This window comes from Artemia sp. Qi Xiang Cuo, chromosome 17, assembly GCF_049724085.1.
Source record: "Artemia sp. Qi Xiang Cuo chromosome 17, ASM4972408v1, whole genome shotgun sequence".
Classification (NCBI taxonomy): Eukaryota; Metazoa; Arthropoda; class Branchiopoda; order Anostraca; family Artemiidae; genus Artemia; species Artemia sp. Qi Xiang Cuo.
Window position 1 is genome coordinate 14,479,328 of NC_142810.1, and position 18,577 is coordinate 14,497,904.

Here is an 18,577-nt window from a genome sequence, read left to right on the forward strand (position 1 = left end):
TGTCAATCTCAGTCGCTAAATGCAGCGGTTTTACGACCTCATGTATTGATTTTACGTATTGTATTCAAAACGTTCATTATGCAAATTATTAATAAAAAAAACGCTAGTCGATTCAAATGACGAGCCTGTCAGCGAAATTGCTTCTCCTCTTCCAAAGATTTTAGCTAGTAACAACCCTGAAAATGAGTCTATAAAGCTCAAACGAAGTCCTTTGTAAAGTCTTTGAAAGACTTTACAGGAGTTGCACTAAAGGGGAACAAATAAGGAAACTAAGACTGGAATTAGCCTTTGATGCAAAAAGCCCTTGAATTCATTCAGTACAAATGGAGTTTAAATTGTTTGTCAACATAAACTCCATGATCCCTTTCATCTGAACAAGTTTTCAAAAGTCTATTATAAATAAATAAATAAATAATAATCTTAAAAAGAACATAAAAATGTGTTAATTGGGCCCTTAGCCTTTGACCATATTGTCTTAAAATCAAAAAGTGATTCCTGGTCCACTGGTCCATGGCTGTCAAACATTTCCATGATCATTTAAACCTTATATGTTAAAACCTGCTAAACCTTATAAGTTAACAGTTGGAAACTTACATAACTTACAGCCGTTGCCCCAGGGGATGGGGGAAGGTGTTGACCATGGAGGCACAATTATTTAACCTTCAGAAACATTTTAGCAAAACGGCTATCTAAAAATTTGGAAACATATGGGGAAAACGGGTGTGGGGGTTGTTTGCCCTCTAAACACTTTTGGCTCTAAATTGGGAGAAAGAACATCCAATTTCCGGTTGATTGAGCTCATTCTGAAGTTCTTGTGACAACTCTTTCCATACAAAGAACCTTGATAAAAAAAACTGATTTTTTTTGAAAAATGAAAAAAAAAATATATAGTCATTTTTTCAAAAATCTCAAAATTTTGTTTGGATGTATTTGTGGGAAAGCATCCATGGGGGTGAAATAGCTTTCAACTAAAGAATTGATCTCTCACTGGCGTGCCCATGGCTTGACCACCAGCTCTCACACATTCCCATGGGCCATGACCCAACCTTTAATCTTCTGTCCCTAATTGCTGCAACATAAGAGGAGAGAGCTTCAAATAAGGGGTCACTTAACACATTCAGGGCCTGGTTGAGGAAATAGAACCAATTTGAAGAAAATACAATTTAGAAATGATGAAATAGTTGGTTAGTGCAATCTAGCCCTGGGTAAGGTACCCAGTAGTCGACCAGTAAATCCCCTCTTCAACAGCTAAATCATTGCAAAATCTCTATCATACAACCTGTGAAGTGTGTTGCTTCACCAATAGCCTGCTGTTTAGAAGTCTGCATAGAAAAGAAAAAGCTCCTGCGTACAACTACACTGCCCCATATGGACTCAAAGCTCAAAAGACTGATTAATATCAAGAAAAGAAATCTAACCAACAAAAGAGACTCCAAAAATAATATGGAAACAGAATTGACTAGAAATAAATACAGCCAAGCAAGGAACAAGGTGAGAGAAGCAAATAGACATATCAAAAAAGAACAAGAGAGGAAAATTGCTGGTGATGCAAAATCAGCCCCCAAGAAATTCTGGAAACACGTAAATAAAAAGTTGACTACGAGAAGAAAAATCCCTACCCTCATAAACAAAACATCCCAATCTGAAACAGCCAATGCTTTCAATGATTTCTTTAACTCTGTTATTAAGCCAAGGCAAGCAGACACTGAACCATCCCATGAAACAAATGACTTGAAAATCTTTGTCACAAATAAAAAAAAATCAAACTACAACTCAAGAAACTTCAACCAGACAAATCGAAAGGTCCAGACGGAATAGACGCGCTATGGCTCAAAGAAAGTATAGAATATATTGTTGAACCTTTGCTAGAAATCTTTCAAAGTTCTATAGATGAAGGTGCAATCCCACCCAGGTGGTCCAAAGCAATTACTGTCCACATCCACAAGAAAGGTGAACGATCGAAAGCGGAAAACTGCCGACCTTGTGCCTGACATCACTAGTCAGTAAACTTTGTGAAGGATACATAAGAAACAGGATATTGAGCCAGGTATTGCAGAGCAATATGAGAAATCCCGGCCAATATGGATTCCTCCCAAACAAAAGCCGTACACACAATTATTAGAAATGTTCAACAATTGAAAAAAGCCCTGGAAGAGAGTCACAACATCCTGGCATTGCTATTTGATATCGAAAAAGCTTCCGAAAATGTGTTGCATGCGAAGCGAATGGATGAACTCCAACAGTACAATTTGCTAAGACAAATACAATCCTGGATAGAATCATTCCTCAGAAATCAAACTCAAAGAGTTAGAGGTGGTAAAAGCATCTCTGATCCTGCAAAATTGACCAGCAGGGTGACATAAGTAGCGTGATTGGTCCTCTCCTCTTCATACTCTTCATCAACAAAAATATCATCAGCACTACCAAAATTCTATAGGAAGTTCATATCATTTCAAGATGTAATAACACTGAGAACCTCCGAAGTCTAGGTCTCAACTTCAATGCTTCAAAAACCAAGGTCATGTGGATAGGGAAGAAAAATACTGCCTCTGTACCCCAACCAAAATTAAACGACAAAGCGGGCTGCAGAATACCACTGACATTTGTAAACTCCGAAAGAGATCTCAGCATTATTGTTGATTCACAGCTAAAATTTCACGGACACACCCAGAAAACTATGTCGAAAGCAACATAGCTCATCAGGCTGATCAGACAAAGCTTCAAGCACTTGGACAACCATACTTTTGTAAAACTCTACAAGGGGATTGTTCGACCTACAATAGAGTATAAGAACGTGGCTTAGGGACCACACTATAAAACGGCAGAGCCGCCCTGGAAAGGGTCCGAAGACATGCCACCAAACTTCTTCCTGGTTGAAAGACCTAGGATATGAAGAATAACTATTCAAAGTGAACAAACCCACCCTGAAATATAGACGAATGAGAGGAGACCAAATATAGCTATACAAATTAAAGCACAACCTGGAGAAACCGTCTTTATAGAAGTATCTTCACTCTTCAAACATAAATACCACAAGAGGAAAACATGAAAAAATATTCAAACCTGTAACAGGTTCAAAGGCCAATTTTCGGAGTGTTCGAGCAGTTTCTCACTGGAACTCACTCCCAGAAATATTTGTGAAATCTGAAATCTTAAATAGTTTCAAAAATAGCCTAGATCAATTTTGGAGAGAAATATTTTTATACACATGACTCATAGACTCGAGTAAGGGGGACCCTTAAACTTGGTCTAAACTGCAGAATTCAGATAGCCATCGACTCAGGGAAACACGACTTTGATCAACCAACTGATAGCCATCTAGAGAGTGCTGAAACAGGGACGTCTCCCTAATGGCACTGAGTATCCTGTAAGTTGAATATTTTAACCATACCCAGCACTCACAGTTTCCAATATACTGATAGACAACAGTAGGGTGTCAAATCTTGGCCACACATTTAAAGCTTGAGCCTAATCTTAGAATTGCTGTCTAATCTTTGACACAGGATCTTGAAGTTTGAGCAACCTTTGATCTTGAACTTTGAATGTGCCAATCACAAAAACAAGCCACCTTTGATAGGTAAAATCTAAGACAAGTGTTGTAGAAACAAAATAATTAGGCCTATATTTAAATAGGCTAATGTGTACAGGTAACTTATGCTTAAATTCAAATATTGGAAAACCAGATATGTTCCAAGATTGTACTCAGCCAATCCCAGATGGTCTAGCCCTAACCATTAGCCAATCACATCTATCCAACCGTATACACACAATGCCCAAGATTAGGAATAAATGTCTATATGTAGGAAAACATTTTAATCACAGGAAAAATACATGAGGGACACGCCCCCCCCCCTGGAAATCAGAGTCAATAAAGTGATTATGAGCAAACCAAAGGAAAGAGAGTATAGTAGGGGAAAATTATAGCAAAAATGTGTGTTGGCCCATGGTTAGCTGCCCGTAAATAGGTTTTGAACCTTAATAGGGCAATATGAGTTCTAATTTGTGACTGAATGACCCCTTTTCAGTTTTCCACTAACATTTTTTCTATATTATTTATCTGGAGTAAAAAAATTATATTCTTCATAGTAGTGAATGATAAGTAAATATCAATTCTTATCAATAACGAAATCATAAGAACTTAAATATTGATAACATTAAATCTAAGAATCAGCTTTTTATGGTGGTTCTAAATGCTTATTTATTTCAAGTATGAAGTTAAACATTCCAAGCTATTAGTACTAAGAAAGTTTGGATAGCTATAGAAAAAGAAGGAAAACAACTTAAAAAGGGGGGGGGTGATAAAAATGCGCCATCAAATTTACATACATGAGTACCTCTGAGCAAATATCTGAAGCCATCATAACCAGAAATGTTTGACTTTGTTTTTCCCCAAAACAGATATTTTTTGTGTTTTATTATTGACCCTTGGAAAACAGGGTCAATAAAGTGATTATGAGCAGACCAAAGGAAAGAGAGTATAGTAGGGGAAAATCATGGAACAAAATGTGTGTTAGCCCATGGTTGGATGCCCGTAAATAGGTTTTGAACCTTAATAGGACAATATGAGTTCTAATTTGTGTCTGAATGACCCCTTTTCAGTTTTCCTCAAACATTTTTTCTATATTATTTATCTGGAGTAAAAAAATTATATTCTTCATAGTAGTGAATGATAAGTAAATATATATCCTTATCAATAACGAAAGCATAAGAACTTAAATATTGATAACATTAAATCAAAGAATCAGCTTTTTATGGTGATTCTAAATACGTATTTATTTCAAGTATGAAGTTAAACATTCCAAGCTATTAGTACTAAGAAAGTTTGGATAGTTATAGAAAAAGAAGGAAAACAACTTAAAAAGGGGGGTGATAAAAATGCGCCATCGAATTTAATGTGCATGAGCACCTCTGAGCCAATATCTAAAGCCATCATAATCAGAAATGATTGACTTTCTTTTTCCCCAGAACAGATGTAATTTTGTGTTTTATTATTATTTTCTTATTATTTTTTTACCAGGAAAGATTATATTGATCTAATTTTTCATTTTGGAAACATTTTTTACTTTGAAAAAGCCTTAATACTTTACAGTTAAAAAGCATACAGCCATCAAATATATTGGTTTTTGGTATTCCAAATTGAATAAAAAACATCAATATTATTCAGCAACACTGAACACTTACAGCCTTTCTCAATAAGGCCCAGTACTAGAAATTCTTTTTAATTTTCTTAATTTTAGTTTCATACTTTGAACCAACTATTTTGAAAATACTTTACTTATTGAATTGAATTTATTTATAGCCCGTTGAAAATACAATAACAAACAGAGCATAAAAAAAAGAAAAACAAAAGAAAAAACAAAAGAAAAAGACAGATAATGACAAATAAAACGACATTAAAATTCATAGAATAATCGCACAAGCATAGTAATAAACCAAACAATCATAGCCCGTTGCCCGTTGAAAATACAATAACAAACAGAGCATAAAAAAAAAGAACAAGAAAACAAAAAACAAAAGAAAAAGACAGATAATGACAAATAAAACGACATTAAAATTAGACATTAATCGCACAAGCATAGTAATAAACCAAACAAAAAAAATGACAGCACAAGCCAATGAAACAAGCACATAGACAAGCACAAACAAAACAAAGATAAAACTTATAGAACAAGCACACAAGCATAATAATAAACCAAACAATCATAGCCCGTTGCCCGTTGAAAATACAATAACAAACAGAGCATAAAAAAAAGAAGAAGAAAAGAAAAAACAAAAGAAAGACATATACTCAAAAATAAAACGAAAATAAAATTAGAGATTAGTTACAAAAGCATAGTAACAAACCAAACAAAAAAATTGACAGCACAAGCCAATGAAACAAGCACACAAACAAGCACGAACAAAACAAAAATAAAAATCACAGAACAAGCACACAAGCATAATAATAAACCAAACAATCATACAGTATATATAACAAATACAAAAACAGAAAACGTAAAAGACCTTTTGTTTTTAAAGGGAACACCATGGGTGTCCAATTATTCCCCTATTGTAAGCTGCAATGATTCTGCTGATGGCAGCATTGGGGTCAATTAAACCGTATTTCCTATTGGCCCAAGAATTACTTGCCCAGGGGGGGGGAGTATTTATCATTATAAATACAAAGTCTGAAGACATTAAATATACTAGTGGTTGATAATCAAGTTCAAAATATTTGTATTGTTCAACAATAACCATCCAACACTTTAACATTATTCATTAGAACATAGGCTAATTCTAGGAGTTCCTATCTCACTTTTCATAAGTAGACTATTGTTTTCCAAGTTTTTTTTGCAATTCTTTACTTTTTTTATTTTCATATACTTTTCCTTTGCTTGGAATACTTTTTTTATTATCTTTCAAAAGATATTTGTCTTTAAGCTTTTCTACTCATGAAAAACCAGGGAGTGTTGAAATATTTACTGTTTTTTTCTGCATTAGCAAAAGTATCATGTTCATAAAACTATATTGTTTCATCAAATGTAATTAAACAAATACAAAATATTTTCAACCAAAAGTAAGAGTAGCTTTAAAACTTTAAATGAAGAAAAACTATTGTGCATATAATGTTGATTTCCCCCTCCTCAAATCCTTGTTCATTAAGCTAAGGTTTTTAGTGCTTCAAAAAACCTTCTTTATTCAATTCAATGACCTTTGTGTTTCACTAAATATCCTTAATGAATTTGGATAGAAAAACTTCAGAGCAATGAGCAAGAAGTTATGGAGGAGGCAGCCCACCTCACATGAAAAATAGTTTCTGTTCAAATATGCTTTAATGCTGCTCCTTACTTATAGTAGATAAAACTATTTTTGTAAATTTAAATTCTGGTTATTTTACAGATCATTTCCAGGCCTAACCAAGATATAATGTGGGGTGCCGGCCCCTTAAACCCCTGGCTTATTGCTTTTAAAATGCAATATCAACAACTGCAAAATGATTAGTACTGCCCTAATTTTTCAGTTTTTCTCCTTAAGAGTTAAAATGTTTGATTACAATTTAAATTTTGGAAAAATCTGAATATACTTCAAAAACTTACAATGAGTACTATTTTTGTTCAATAAGTCCTTATCAATATTTCTACACCATAATTTTGGATGGACAGAGGGTGGTATTATTGTTCACATGGATGGAAGTTCTGTGTGACTTTTAATCTTCTATATGGCTGAAGCCAGCACAAACTAATACAATAGAATTCTATGATCCACAAATACATCATGTACATATGTTTAAATACACTGAAATATTTCATTTAAATAGAAAAATTACCATTTATAATTGCTTAGAGCAAATTTTCTGGTAGCATTTGCCATCCAGAGAAAACTCCTGGTGGGGCTCATGATTGCCTACATTGCCTTTTCTACCTGTGTGCTGGTAGGCCTAAGCATATGATTGTAATATTTCATAATATATAGAGAAACATTTCCCCACTCCCCCCCCCCCTTCCTCTTTTTACAATTACCTGAATGCCCATGGAGTGCTAATAGTTTGGACATTAAATGTGCTCTTTTAGGCATCAGCCCTCACACCTGCCTGCTAAAAGACTTACCCCCTCCCCTTCATGATAGAAGATATGCAATTACACATCAACAAACATTATTTCATAAGACATAAAGTGAATATACTTCAATAGATCCAGTACTGGTCCTATAAAATGATAATAAACAACAATTTCCCATGGCACAATCTTTATAGTGACTTAAAAAGGAAATTTTGATTGAGATCCAAATAAGCTCTCTCATAATTTTCTAGACCTTTGGTTTGATATGATCAACCCCGGAAAACAACAAATAGATATACATCCACAATCTTCTTTCTGTTAAAAGAAAAGAAAAAAAAATCCACAAATTTGTAGATTAGAGCTCTAAACCTCTATGGTAGGGTTCTCAGATATGATGAATTAAATAAAACTATTTCCACTAAGGTTCTTGCTTTTAAGGGGAGGGGATGTTTCCCCCTTTGTTCAAAAAGTAAGACAATTTTTTTTAGATTTACACCTGTGGTGGGTAAACATAAACTGAATGAATTTTATATATTTAAAATTAGCATGAAAAGCCAATTTTGAAGATGTGAGAATTGTCATCAAAATTTAGTTTTAGTTTCAGTGAATATTGGTAAGGGTTGCTACTTACTTACAGTTTGTTATCAGAAACTATTTGATTAGATTCTCTAGTGATAAACAGTTTTATTGAAACTGTTCTTTTTATTCAGTTAAATTGGAGTATTAAAAGGAAAGAGGGTCACTTTGACAGAAGGATTGGAAATTTAGATTTTCCTTTGGCTATCATTTACTTTTTTTTATATGTCTGAAGATATAATTGGTTTCAGCTTAAGATTACCTTGTTATGAAAGAGGTGTATTTAAAAAGGCTATTATAAAATCAAAATGTGAATCTAGACCCTGGCACCACACCAGAACATGCATCAAACGCCACCGACGAGAGGCCCAGTCAACTGCCACCGAAGTGTTGTAGTGCTGCCAGCACGCCACCGTCAGCTGAGATGGCGGCATTCTGTTGACTTTGAATCGATTTGAGCCAATCCTTTATAGTATCAACCGCAATCTTGCAGTTTTCTTGAGTGGTTAAGAATTTTGATTTTCCTGCTTAGAAATCAAGTGTGGTTTTCAAAATTAAACAAGCAAGTGTGAGTTTTTATTCAGCACTTATCCTTGTAGAGCATCAATTGAATGGACAATTGTGTTTCAAACAGACACCAGATTAAATTCCAGGAAGGAACTCGAGATTTAAGGACCTTTCTATTTCAAACACCTTGGTATAGCAAAGAATTAATATGTCTTGAGTCCTTGCCATAGGCAGGTGTTTATAAATACTGAGGTTTTGATTCCAAGACATAACAGCATTACTTGAAATGGGACAGTTCTGAAAAATTATCAAGTTCCTAACTGTTAAATTCTGAATTTAATATGGAAGACCATTAATATGGTTCCGTATTTGTCATAAAGCACTGGAGGTGTAATAACTAGGAGCAGACAAGGAGGTGTCTTATTACAGGAGGGGGATCTATTTCAGCCATTGGCAGAAATGAATAGGAAGGAAACTGCAAATACATGTCTCCCTAGTCACCATCTCAATAGTTATATCAATTATACCACCTGGAAAGATCTTAAAATTGAAGCATCTCAATCATGGACAGATTCAATCACTGACATGTGTTTTGAAAAAGAGTAATCATATTTAAATAGACTTGCCTATAAGATTGTAGTCAGCTAATCCTAACTATCTGCATCAGGTCCAAGATTAAGAACCTGTTGTCCTTGTTTAGTACATTTTGGTCCATACATTTGTCCAAGATCACACATTGTCCAAGTACTGTAGGTTTTTACCCCAAATCCTCTTTCATATAGAAGATATGATCTGGCTATTCTAGCCACTTTGACACATCACCTCTCCCAAGTCTCATAGTTGTCACACTGACCTCTGCAGTAGGTCCAACCTACTCTCTAATGGCCCTCACAGATGCCTTTCACAAAGTTGCCAACTGCAATCTAAATCAAAAGTAAGTTCATATTCCTTTTGACTATCTTACCCAAGAGGAGTGTATGAGTTATCATCAACAGTCCCTGTCTGAACCTTTTCAGTTTCATTTTCACCCTCAGTGCTGTCTTCTCACCAAATCTCTTCACAACCTGCTTCTTTGTTTTGCTTGCTTTTGTTGCTTCATTTTTGACCCCCACTTCTTTCTTGCCTTCTTTGCAGCAAAGCCATTGGGTGAGAGGATGGCTGTATATGTAGGGATGGAGCTGGAGTTAGAACCTCTGATGAGCTTGGTAATTTGCCACCAGCCTCATGGGATAAAAAAAAAATCTGGATTGAAAGGGGATATACCTTCAAAATCTCTTCTGGATGTTTGATGGTATGAAAACTAAGGGAAGATTTTTCAGACCAACCCAGCTGTGATATAAATGGTGGCAGTTCTTCTTGATGGTGATGGTTATTCCATGAAAAAAAATACTACTGATTTTGATAATTAGCCTAAGTCTATTAGGAACATATAGCTGTTAGATATTTCAACTATTATGCAAGGGTTCTGGAATGCCAAAGCCATTTTGTTTCTAACAGATTTCTACTTCTCTTTACAAATAACAAAGAAGATCAGCATCCAGCCAGTGACTTGTGAAGTTTCTAACTCATGAATAGACCCAAATCTGTTGTAAATTAAAGCTGGGATTTGAGAAAGACTGATCAAAACACAGGTATTTGTGGTCAACAATGATTTCACTGATGGTGCATTGCCAACATTTCACCAGCAGCAGCATGAAAAATATTTCTGCAGCAAGCTGGTGGTGAGCTTTTGCTGCTATTTTTAGCACCTGCTGTCACTGGCCTTCCTTTATCAGCACATCACCAGGGCATATGTGCATCTATGCAGGCAGGGTGAGTTTTGAGTGGGGTCCTTAGAAATGTAAACATCCTAGCAAAACCTCATTTTGAGAGCTTTAGAAATCTTGGAAATTTGTTAATCTAGGGCAGAAAAATGAAGCTTCTAGGAATTAAGTCAAAACCTAAAATATCCCCTTGGATGCTGAAGTTAAGTTCCAACTCTACTACTTCTGTAGCCTATTCTAAAGCTTAGGAACTGCATAAAGACAAGTCTACACTAGTTATTATCTTGGGAAGCAATAAATCTTTCTGTAATTTCAGTCCAAATCTGATTTTCTTTTACTCTAGGATTTGGACATAATGGATTAAGTCTAAATTCATAATTATACATAATATTTAAAAGTATTATTGATTAAATGGATTGACCCCTTTGCCAGGAATAATTGTCATTTAAAGTTTGCTATTTTTTTTCATTTTGATTGCATAGTTAATTACTCTTTTTATTTGAGATTTTTTTTTCAAAATGCATTTAAAACTAAATTTACTCCTAAGAAAACCTATCCTAAAATATATTCCCCAGCCCCTTCCCCACTGCCAGTATTCTGGTGTCAGTCTTCTCTGGAGGTTGTGGGGGTAAAGTTTATTTGCAACACAAATGGATGTTATATTTGTATTTAGAATACAGTTCTGGGTATATATTTGCACATTATGGGGGCAAAGGAATATACTCTGTTAATATATAGGTTTATAATTTTTTAATTAATTTAAAGTATAAAAGATGAAAAATAGCAACAAAGAACTTGTGTGATTGATACACTGGATATGTAGATTGAATTAGCAGATGTGTTATTACATCAGGCTCGTGATACTCTTTGGTTTTTATAGGCTAGTTATTTTTTCAGGAGAGCCCATAGGCTAGCACTCAACATAATGCTACCATTTTCAAAATCCTCAATACAAGAACTTTGAAATGATATCCTTTTCAAAATCCTCAATGCATGAACTTTGAAATGATAAAATTTTCAAAATCAGTAAAATTCTACTTTAGCTACTTTTGGCTATCTTGGAGAGTGGTTAGGTTAGGAAAATCAAACTTTCAGGGATGGGTTTACAAGCTAAATTATGTCCAGGGGGTGGTATTTTGAAGTACCTACCTCCACTCCTTCTCTCTCTAGAGGGCCCTGAAATTTGCCTACATGACGGGTCTATACCCATTGAAATTTTGGGAAAATTTTATTTCTGATGTAAATGGGAGGTAAGTTTAAACTTTCCCCCCACCCCCCTAATGTGCAAATATATACCCTGAATTGGTATATATAGGGGTGTGGGTAAAATTCATTTCCAACAGAAACTATTATATTTGGCAAGAGCATAAAAAGGCATTGAGTGGTATGTTCACTTTATTTGTAAATCAATAATATGAATAAAAAAAATTGCCCATATTTTAGCCTGTAGAGCCATCCCTGAAAGTTTCATTTTCCTAACCTAACCCCTTTTCAATATAGGCTAGCCAAAAGTAGCTAAAGTAGAATTTACTTCAAAATCCTCGATGCATGAACTTTGGAATGGTATACAAGCTACCCTATTTCTTTAAATCTAGTTAGGGTAGCTGGACTGTAAGTAGGATCTAGGCCTAGCCTATTTTTGTTTAAAGTCAAAAATGTATTTTCTCCAATACAACAACTAACCTAACACCAACGATACTTTAAAGCCCAGCTCCCACTAACGCCCAAGAACCCAAAACATTTACTTTAGCGCCCAAGTACCCATAGCGCCCACAGCTCCCAACATGAAAGATAAATACAAGCACACCCAAGTATCAATTCATAAAGTCAAATATTAAGTTCTTCTTCTTCTATTTAACAGCAGGCGGGCTTTTAGCCCTTTTCCTTCTGCTTCACTCTGTGGGCTACAGAGCTACTGGCTTGATTGCCTCATATTTATTAGATATATTCAGATATCTTTCAGCAGATCTTTCGACTCTAGGAGTTCAAATATAAGATGATAGATGTCGATTTCTATGCTCTGTGTGCAGGTATAGTTGGCTAGGCTCTTGACTGATAGTGGGATTTTGTGGTGTTTGAAGCATTTTAACAGTTTAGAAAGCAAGGTATGTTGTGCAGACGTCAGCATATTACATTCAAATAGGCAATGGTCAATATTTTCATTATTATTATTGCAACGCCTGCAAAGACAGGACGGGGGAGTTTAACCACTTGAATTAGAAAACCTATATGAGAATGCAAGAAAATTTAGTCCATTTGTTCCAGAACGAATTCTATGATAAATTTTAGAAAGATACTTATTGGGAAAAGGGGAAAGGATAGGATTAATCTTATTAAAATTAATATCTGATAGCCTTCATCGGTAAATATCTCTAATTGGGATTGGTCTCCCACTTGGCTGGTCAATATTTATAGCATTTTTTGCTATTTCATCAACCTGATGATTACCACTTAAACCAGAGTGGCTAGGAATGTACTGAACGCAAGTGTTCATGCCACTTGAAGCAAGATTATCAATAATACTGAGACAATGATAAGTGTCAATGTCCAACTTATATTGAGGAGCTGAGGCCAGCAACTCAAGGCTTGATAAAGAGTCGGAATAGATGATAATATTATTCAATTTTTCAATCAAAGATTGGTTTTGCTTAAGGTGTTCTAATGCCATGATTATGGCATTTAACTCAACAGACATTATAGATAAATTATTAAATAATCTCTCGCCCATTGCAATTTTCAGGTGAGGAAGGAAAACACCACTTGCAACCTTCTCATTCATTTTTGACCCATCAACAAACATTTGGAAGTGATTTTTATAGGTAATTGTATTAAGTTCTGCAAATTTTTTTTGAACAAAAGCAATGGGGGTTAAATCTTTATTCCATTTTGAAAATTCAGTATTTATTATGGGAGATGACCAATTCCATGGAGGGGATTGGGGGAAAGTAGGTGCAATAGACTTTGCTGGTACAGGGAACTTCTTTTGAATATTGTTAAGTTATTTTACCTTTGGTACAGCAAAGTCTTCTTTCTTCTTTAAATAGCAATTTAAAAAATTATCCTAACTTAAGTTTGTAAATCACAGATGATGTTGGCATGCATAAAAGAATTCTACTAAAGATTGGAGTCAGCAAACCAATGTGTCGGTAAAGGGAACTTGACAAAGAGAGATCATATCAAGTTACAAGAGGGGAAATTTGGCTTCTGTCGGCAAACACATTTCACAGAGATATATCAAGTTACAGGAGAGATCTACTCTTGGGTTCTTCATGGTGTTCAGAAATAATTCCCATATGTCTTTTATTTTGGGGTTCCGATAAATAAAAAATTCTGGTGTGATGTGAAAAAAAGTGTTGGCCTTGTGCAGGGTTATTATGCCCTATACAGTGTTTTTATTAAGTGAAAAATAATTCATACTTATATTTTCGGCCAAATAAGTATTCAAATAATCAATTTATTGTCAGTATAATTTTATTTTTAACTTGGGCACCAGATTCAAAGGTAAATATAAACCTTTGCTGAAACCGGATCTAGCTTCCAGGATTAAAGCTTTGGTACTTTAGCTCCTCAGCTTCCAGAGTCCAATTGCCCAGGATCAAAAAAGAGCTTTAGACTTTAGGCCTGGGAGCTTATCCTCAAAATTTCCGCTCAATCCGATCATTCCTTCCCTATTTTCCAAAACCCAAATATCGAGTTTTGTGGGTATTTGCTTGCGTTAAAAATAGATACTGGAGGCTAAAAAAATATATCCGTTAGTGTCTCTGGGGTACAATGGTCACTGTTCCTGACTGTCAGGCGGGAGATCCGGGTTCGATTCCCTGTCAGAGAAAATTTTTTATATACTGAATTTAAAGTTTAAAAAAGAAACTCAGCTTCTTTTTTAAATCCAATCTATTGCTTGGATTTAAAAAGGATGGAAAGATGGAAAAAAATGTTTTTTTTTGTTATTTCTGATTGTTGCGAAATAATGGCGGAAAATCCAGCACCCCCTCAGTAGAATTAATTTGTGTACACCCGCACCATCTGTGATTTGCTAACTATAGATATGATATTTGGCTACTGTCGGCAAACACATTTCGCAGAGACATATCAAGCCACAGGAGAGATCAACTTTGGGTTCTTTCTGGACGTTAAGAAATATTTCCAATATTTCATTCATTTTTGGGTTCTTATAAATTAAAAATGATTGTATTACATGCATGCGGGCGTTGGCCTTGCTTGGGCTTATGATGCCCTATACAGTGTTTTTATCAAGTGAAAAATAATTCATACTTATATTTTCGGCCAAATAAGTATTCAAATAATCAATTTATTGTCAGTATAATTTTATTTTTTACTTTGGGCGCCAGATTCAAAGGTAAATAAACACCAGATCGCATGGGATTTTGCGAGTTCGCGAGTTCCTTGCGCTTTTTATTCTTTGCCTCCAGTAAAAATCGCTAATTAAAGAAGAAAGAAGAATTTGCTGTACCAAATGTAAAATAACTTAATATTTGGTGTTATGATTTGATGCTTGGGTGTGCTTGTATTTATCTTCCAAGTTGGGAGCGGTGGGCGCTATGGGTTCTTGGGCGCTAAAGTAAATGTTGCTTTGATCCTGGAAGCTAGATCCGGTTTCAGCAAAGGTTTATATTTACTTTTGAATCTGGCGCCCAAGTTAAAAATAAAATCATACTGACAATAAATTGATTATTTGAATACTTATTTGGCCGAAAATATAAGTATGAATTATTTTTTACTTGATAAAAACACTGTATAGGGCATCATAAGCCCAAACAAGGCCAACGCCCAAAGGCCCAAGCAAGCAAAGGGTTATATTTACCTTTGAATCTGGCGCCCAAGTTAAAAATAAAATTATACTGACAATTAAAATAAAACTAACAACCAAAAATAAATGCGATCTGCGTCACGGGGACGGCTCGGCGCCCCCTCCGTCCCTCATTACTGAGGGGGGGGGGTTAATTGGGAGAAATAGCCGAAATGGCTCAGAATCGAAAATAAAGCGTTTTATGCCACAAGGGGACGGCACAGTGGCCCTTTTTCCTCCTATTCTGAGGACAGGGGAGATGGGGGGTCAATGTTAGGAGGGGTTGGTTCAATTTTGGAGGGAAAACCAAAAATGCTCGGAATCAAAAATAAATGGGATCTGCCTCAAGGGGAAGGCTCAGAGGCCCTTCCTTACCCCTTTTCTGAGGGCAGGGGAGGGGGGGGGTCAAATGTTGAGGGAAAACAAAAAATTCTCAGAATTGAAAATAAATCGTGATCTGCCTCAAGGGTAAGGCTCAGATGCCCCTCCTTCCCCCATTTCTGAGGGCAGGGGAGGGGGGTACAATTTTGGAGGGAAAACCAAAAATGCTCAGAATCGAAAATACAACTTTATCGGGCTTAAGGGGACGGCTCAGCGGCCCCTCCTCCCCCCGTTTATGCGGACATCGGTGATGGGAGGTCAATTTTAGGTGAGGTTGGTTCAATTTTGGAGGGAAAACCAAAAATACTCAGAATCGAAAATAAATGGGATCTGCCTCAAGGGGAAGGCTCAGAGACCCTTCCTTCCCCCATTTCTGAGGGCAGGGGAGGGGGTCAATTTTAGTGGGAAAACAAAAATGCTCAGAATAGAAAATAAAGCTTGATCTGTCTCAAGGGGAAGGCTCAGCAGCCCCCCTTCCCCCATTTCTGAGGGCAGGGGGGGGTCAATTTGGGAGGGAAAACCAAAAATACTCAAAATCGAAAATAAACAGGATATACCTCAAGGGGAAGACTCAGAGGTCCCTCCTTCCCCCATTTCTGAGGGCAGGGGGGGTCAATTTTGGAGGGAAGACAAAAATGCTCAGAATCGAAAAATGCTAAGGCAAACTATTACAGTTATGTTATCGAAGTTTTCGCCACTTCGCAGCAGAGATCTTTGTTTTCAAACCATTTGCTTGCTATTATTAAAGAGAAACGTTAAATGATCCATGCCTTTTTTGTTTTCTTTTTTTTGAGAAATTCGTAGGTGCAATGTCGATTTCTGTCGTCACACTTTCGTCGCCCCTCTCCCTCTAAAGGAAAATTGCTAGCAATGCCCCTGGCCTTGGCTACAACTAGAAGTATTCGAGACAAGAGTATAATTTTATTTGGCAACCGAGCGTCAATCCGCCCCCCCCCCCCGGAAATCCTGGATCTGCCACTGTTTCTAAGTTGTAAATATAATAGAAAATTCATTTTTTTTGTAAGGAATCTGCATAATTTTCCACAATGACGTGGAAAAAATTCTTGAAGTTCTCCCCCGGACTTTTCTGAAATTACGCCCCTGGCCACGACCTTATTATTTAACTATTACCTGTAAATACTTTTTTAATAATTTTTTTTTACTGATCTCTCAATGCAATGCTAATGCGAAAGACCCCCCCTCCACTATTGCTAAGCCGCATTGCATACTTTGTCGATGCGGATTACTGGTGCCCCAGATGTAATATAGGTATTGAAGATGTGGCCCATATTCTCGCCGAGTGCCAACAACTTTCTCTGTTAAGGGGAAAGTATTTTGAGGGTGGTACCTTGGAGTTCCCGGGGATCCTGCAGACGACTGTAACAAGGACCATCATGCAGTTATGTAAAAATGTAAATGAAGCGTTGACAGCAATAAGTGAAACTTGATTATTATTTATTTATTATTTTCTTTTAGTTATTTATGTATTTATTTCATTTTATTTTATTTGTTTAATTATTTTATTTATTTATTTTTTTTTGGGGGGGAGAAGTTAGATATTATGCTATTTTTCTTGTGGATTGTAATTAAGAATACTGTGTTGTATGGCCTATTTTTTGGCTTATAATAAATTTATTATTATTATTATTATTACATTCCGTAATGAAATTTATGGTGAGTCAAGAATGCAATATTTGTTTGTACGCTTCTTCAGTTCGTGAGCTTCTTTGAAAAATTATTTCCGTGTGATCTTCACAAGCACATCGACTTGAAAGCTTGACTAGTGCCAAAGCGCAACCTCCCCCATACCTTCTAAGTCCGTTTCGTAACTGTCTTTATCACATCAACCAGCATCTTTGAAAACGACCATTCTCCGGGCAAACTCGAAGAGTTACCGTCATTGGAATTTCATTCATAAAGCTAAATGAGGTTCGACCTCCTGTTTTAACCGGCATCTTTGAAAAAGAGAACTCTACTTGCAGACTCGACGATTTACCGTCGTTGGATTTACTTATTCTGATTGTTCATTTCATTTACGTTTATTAGTTGATTATAATTTAGTAATATGATACTTTTTAGACTGAGAGATGCCGTAGACAAAGTTTTAAGAGAAGAGCAGTGCGGTTTTAGAAAAGGTAGAAGATGTGTTGACCAAATTTTCACTCTTATGCTAATAATTGAGAAGTGCCTGAGTTTTCAAATACCTTTGGTCCTCAGTTTTATAGATTATGAGCAAGCATTCGATTCTGTTGATAGAAGAGCTTTAGTAAAGGTTTTATCCTTGTATGCTATACCAGACAAATACATTAAAGTGATTAGTGCTATGTACGAGAATAACACTGCAGCAGATAAGGTAGGAGATGAGATTAGCAGCTAGTTTCGTATTAAATCAGGAGTTACGTAGGGTTGTGTTCTGTCCCCCTTTATATGGATTATTTTGTTAGGCCTTGTCTTAAGGAGCAAAGAAAAGGCAATTGGAGACCACGGAACCAAATGGGGAAGTAAAATTCTACTGAATTTAGATTATGCTCATGATTTAAGCACCCTAGATGAAAGCGTGAGCAAAATGAATGAAGTTTTAGAGGTTTTGCGAGTTGAGGGTGCTAGAATTGGTTTGAAAATTAATGTTAGGAAGACCAAGTCACTAAGGCTAGGAATAAGTGAAGATGAAAAGGTGACGTTGGGTAATGAAAAGATTGATCAGGTGGGCAGTTTCACTTACCTTGGTAGTATTATTAGTAAAGATGGTGGGAGCAGTGAAGATGTTAAAAATAGAATAGCCAAGGCTCAGGGTGTTTTTTCACAGTTAAAAAAAGTCTGGAAGAATAGGAAGATAAGTCTGCAAACCAAGATTAGAATCTTAGAAGCTACAGTGATGACAGTGGTCAAATATGGCTCTGAAGCATGGACGCTCCGAAAAGCGGATGAAGATTTGCTAGATGTTTTCCAGAGAAATTGCTTAAGGATTGTTCTGGGTACCCGGCTGACTGACCGTATTTCAAACA

General features: G+C 35.9%; 1 protein-coding gene across 3 annotated transcripts in view; it reads right to left on the minus strand.

Annotated features, from left to right (window-relative positions):
• Positions 1 to 18,577, minus strand: part of LOC148941921 (charged multivesicular body protein 6-A-like) — a 52,170-nt gene that overhangs the window by 20,980 nt on the left and 12,613 nt on the right. The window contains exon 1 of one of the 3 annotated variants that reach the window (XM_089103081.1): positions 13,392 to 13,412. The exons of the other annotated variants lie outside the window; for them this stretch is intronic. The gene's annotated coding sequence lies outside the window, so the exon portion shown is untranslated. Of the gene's footprint in view, positions 1 to 13,391; positions 13,413 to 18,577 lie in introns of those variants that run through there. 3 annotated transcript variants of the gene reach the window in all.